Genomic DNA, 5,286 nt, shown 5'->3' with positions numbered 1-5,286 from the left:
ATTCGCGTACACACATCTAATACTGTTCAAAAAAACATTGAATATCGATATTATTGATGTAGCAGAAATATACAACATGGACACCGGAGTGCTACCAATAGCACAGATTTTTGTAATACGATCATAAATAACAAGCTATTAGAATATATAAAACAGAGATTTTAAGTGGCATTACCTTTAGAAAAAAAAAAAAAAACTTTCAGAATATCGTAAACACATGTTTGCCGGCCAGCCGACAAAAAGATCCTACCGAAGATCGAGCTTCTGGATTATTTACGAACTGCCTTATTTCAAAGAAAAAAAAATTCACATTTTAATATAATGAAGTTTCAAGTTAATTATTATCTCGCTAATGTAAGACGGGTATACCTATTATTATTATTATTATTGGAAAAAACCTGTTTGAACTTCGTGCTGGTAATATACAACCCTTCTATGACGTCTCGCTCGGATGTTCCCGACCGTTTTCTGACACCTCTTTCGTTCCGCTCCGAGATAACAACGAAGACCCGAGTTTATCCGTGCAAGAAAATGTTTGACCGATATTTATTCATTCGACGTTACATCGTCTGGCGTGATATTACGCGAGGAAAAGCTCTCTATTAGCCACGCGAGTCCATAAATTCCTATCCTCGCAGATGTTAATAGTCATGTGCCGCTATAGAAATATTATAAAATAAAAAATTTTTCACTCACCGATACGTGCACCAGCGAAGTTGTAGTACACAGCAAACACACGTTGATCTGAAAAAATATTAAAATTATATATATACATGTATATACATAATTATGTATAAGTGCGTGTGCGCGCGCGCGCGTGTGTGTGTATTGAAAATCTAAAAACGGTCGCATATCTCATGAACAATGTTTATCTCATTAACAATGTTTAAAACAGTTTAGCAAAAAATGTTTTTGTTTTGCATACCTGTTGATTCCCCCGGTTGTCGCCCGATGCCTCCCTGGGCCTCCTCCTCCTCTCATGGCACTCACGACACTCGCGAAACTTTACACGGCACTCCCGACGCGACGCGTGAGACACACGCGTATTTCGCGCATTGCACTTGCAATGAGAAAAAACGACGGAAAAAAAAAATCGCACGAATCCGTTCGAAACCCGAAAATCTCGCAATCAATTCGCGCGCGGCTTATGCTTACCTGTAATAACAAATAAAATACATACATATATAGAGAGATACTTAAACAATTATAACAAAAATTATGTATTTCTTAAAAGAAATTATATATTTATTTTGTATACCTTATAGTTGCTCCGCGATTGCCCGATGCCGTCCCGGGCCTCCTCCTCCTCCTCCTCCTCTCTTGGTCCTTGGTCCGTTCGACACTCGAGAATCTGCGGTCAGCACTGCTACCTGTAACAAATAAAATAAAATAAAATATTACTATTTTAATTTTTATAACATATTTATTATTTTAAAACTTAATTAGCAAATTTTCGCTTTATTAATATTTTTTGACAGAAATCAGCTGATTAAAGTGTTAATTTGCTAATTAATTTTTAAAATAATATGTTATAAAAATTTTAATAATATGTTATAATATTTTTTATAGTTATCAGCTGATTTCTGTCAAAAAATATTAATTAAGAATAAGATATTATTTACAACATATTACTATTTTAATTTTTTATCATATTATTTTAAAATTTAATTAGCATATATAGAGAGATATTTAAACAAATATAACAAAAATTATTTCTTAAAAGAAATTATATATTTATTTTGCATACCTTATAGTTGTCCCGTGATTGCCCGATGCCGCCCCGGGCCTCCTCCTCCTCTCTTGGTCCTTGGTCCTTGGTCCGTTCGACACTCGACTGTAACAAATAAAATAAAATAAAATATTACTATTTTAATTTTTATAACAATTTATTATTTTAAAATTTAATTAGCAAATTTTCCCTTTATTAATATTTTTTGACAGAAATCAGCTGATTAAAGCGTTAATTTGCTAATTAATTTTTAAAATGTGTTATAAAAATTAAAATAATGTTATAATATTTTTTACAGTTATCAGCTGATTTCTGTCAAAAAATATTAATCAAGAATAAGATATTATAACATATTATTTACAACATATTACTATTTTAATTTTTTATCATATTATTTTAAAATTTAATTAGCAAATTAACGCTTTAATCAGTTGATTTCTGTGAAAAAATATTAATCGAGTTTATATTATCTATAAATAATTACTATTAGAATTGCTATTACTCTAAGGAAGAAACTTTGAATTATAAAGTCTGTTTTTTTTTTTTTTTTTTTTACGACATGAGTATAAATGCACAAGATTTTGATGAGACTGTCGAGGATTTGTTTCTCTGTATCGCGACCAATGATGCGTAACTTTGATACGTAAACTATCACGAATATGTGGTCCTTGGACATATCCAAACCGAAACGTTCTGTACTCGAGTACTGAAATCAATGTATAACCTTCCTCACGAAATTATAGCGTCGTGGTTAAATGAAGCACGATGTGCGAGGAAACATTTGCTACAAATGCGGCTGAATTATTCAAATAATACGCCTACAAATACGTCAATTATACCATAGTGAAATTAAACAGTTGTGCGTTTAATATTGACTCGAGAAAAATGATACTTGAGTAAAAAAAATGTTAACAATCCTGCAGCGATGCATTCTCGCGTGTAAGTTTATTATTATTTAATGTCGTTAACAATCCTGCAGGATGGTGGATGACAGGTCTCTTATTTAATGTATGCACTTCTGCGTGTTAAAGAACAGTATTTCGCGACAAAAACTCGCACGAATGAGGCGATGGACACCGATTATAAATAATCACGAGATGCGTACCCGCGTAATCTACACAGTTGAAAAATTTGTGTTTTCTTGTTAAAAAAAATGCCCGTTAAAATTTTGTGTTAAATATTTAACACATTCATGTGTTAATTTAACATATTGCTGTTCTGTTAATTAAACTCAATTGTTAAATTATCAGAACAACTGAAAAAAAATGTAAAAATAACACACTGTGCATCTATTTTTAATATTACACAATAAATATGTTCCGTATTATTAGTAACAAGATTTATTTGTTAAAATTTACAGAAAAAAAATGTTAATTTTACTTTATAATATAAGTGGGGATGATAAAATGTACCCGTGTGGAAAATTGTCTCATGAAACTGAGGCAAATGCTTGTGGCTAGCTATTCTAAACTATATTGAATATCTAGCTAGTAATATTATTATCACTTGCCAGATTTTTCGATGTATGTCATACTTTAAATGCTTAGTCAGTGATTACATAGTTATTTGGAGTTAACCATGATATCGTATTCAACTACAAAAATTATGTAGTTATTAGATAGCTACTAGCTAAATACTAGTCAGTTTTAAGTAAAAAAAAATCATGTTTCTCATAATACATATCCAATTTCTACCTATATATTATCTAGTTATTCTGAGTTATAGATGGCGTTATTTAAAACTTATCTAATTATCACCTCATACTTGTCTAGCAAAAAACTTTAATTAAAAATAAAAATCATTTTGTATACCATTTAAACTTTTTATATAAGTAACAAATTTACTGAATGTATCAATTCGAATTTGGCGCAGTGAATAACGCGCACAGATCATAATGTGAAGATTCCAGGATCGAATCTTCAAAGGTACCGAGATTTTTCAGCGATTGCAAAGGTAAAGTAAAAAAATATAATATCAATATATTAATAATTAACCACAAGCATTACAATTCTATCTGATTATTAGCTAATATAACTAGACAGTTGTAGGATACTGATGATTTTTATTTTCCACACGGGTAAAATTAACCATTTTTTTTAGTTAATTTTTACATTCAAATTATGTTAATTTTACATAAAATTTATTTCAAATTAGTTGGAGTTTGCATTTATTTTGTGTTAAAATATTAACACAGTATTCGTGTCATCATTTAACATATCCGTATTAAATTAACACAAAAATTTCTGTGGACCGTTTGGGACAGGTGATATCTGTTAAATTTAACAGAAATTTTTCGACTGTGTAATGAAAGAGAAGGAAATAATAGATAGATAATTGTCCGTTGTTTAACTCGATATTCCCGTTATACCCGTTATATATTCGCGCGATTTTAAAAGACATTTAAGATATGTCGATATTTAATTACGAAGAGGCCTATATTCCTATTTAACTTTTGCAATATTTGGTAAGATATATAAATATTAAATGAATAAAATAAATAATTAATAGACTCACCAGTCGGTGCATCGCCGTCTCGCCATCCATCCCGCGATGTTGGAAGATATCCTCAACACTTATCACAAATTACGCGAAATACGTGTTTGGAGAAACGTCTCACGACAAACACTGGAACTCGCGAAGCGACGAACGCCGATTTTAAATAATCGCGGATGCCCGACCGCGTAATCCAATGGGTAGAACGAGACGTTCGTTCGTCGCTAAATTCGACACTCGCGGCACATACCCGCGATATTTATCATAAATATTGCGCGAAATACGTATTTGGAGAAACGTCTCACGACAAACACTCGAAATCGCGAAGCAACGAACGAAGATTTTAAATAATCGCGGATGCTCGACCGCGTAATCCAATGGGTAGATCGGACGTTCGTTCGTTGCTAGATTCGACACTCGCGGCTCGTCACACGCGGCAGATACCCGCGATATTTATCATAAATTACGCAAAATACGTGTTTGGAGAAACGTCTCACGACAAACACTGGAACTCGCGAAGCGACGAACGCCGATTTTAAATAATCGCGGATGCCCGACCGCGTAATCCAATGGGTAGAGCGAGACGTTCGTTCGTCGCTAAATTCGACACTCGCGGCACATACCCGCGATATTTATCATAAATTACGCGAAATACGTGTTTGGAGAAACGTCTCACGACAAACACTGGAACTCGCGAAGCGACGAACGCCGATTTTAAATAATCGCGGATGCCCGACCGGGTAATCCAATGGATAGAGCGAGACGTTCGTTCGTCGCTAAATTCGACACTCGCGGCACATACCCGCGATATTTATCATAAATTACGCGAAATACGTGTTTGGAGAAACGTCTCACGACAAACACTCGAAATCGCGAAGCAACGAACGACGATTTTAAATAATCGCGGATGCTCGACCGCGTAATCCAATGGGTAGATCGAGACGTTCGTTCGTTGCTAGATTCGACACTCGCGGCTCGTCACACACGGCAGATACCCGCAATATTTATCATAAATTACGCGAAATACGTGTTTGGAGAAACGTCTCACGACAAACACTCGAACT

At 33.7% G+C, this 5,286-nt stretch overlaps 1 long non-coding RNA gene across 1 annotated transcript; it reads right to left on the bottom strand.

Annotated features, from left to right (window-relative positions):
* Window positions 1–942: 942 nt before the first annotated feature.
* On the bottom strand, window positions 943–4,353 carry LOC145936976 (uncharacterized). Its single transcript, XR_014425458.1, has 4 exons — window positions 4,244–4,353; window positions 1,748–1,834; window positions 1,259–1,370; window positions 943–1,155 (listed from the first exon to the last, which is right to left on the bottom strand). It is a non-coding gene; the product is annotated as an uncharacterized LOC145936976 (long non-coding RNA).
* Between the last annotated feature and the right edge of the window lie 933 nt (window positions 4,354–5,286).

This window comes from Prenolepis imparis, unplaced genomic scaffold (assembly GCF_030444845.1).
Source record: "Prenolepis imparis isolate NDT839.2.m4 unplaced genomic scaffold, iyPreImpa1.0 SCAF_6, whole genome shotgun sequence".
Classification (NCBI taxonomy): domain Eukaryota; kingdom Metazoa; phylum Arthropoda; class Insecta; order Hymenoptera; family Formicidae; genus Prenolepis; species Prenolepis imparis.
This window is presented reverse-complemented; position numbering and strand designations above follow the sequence as displayed.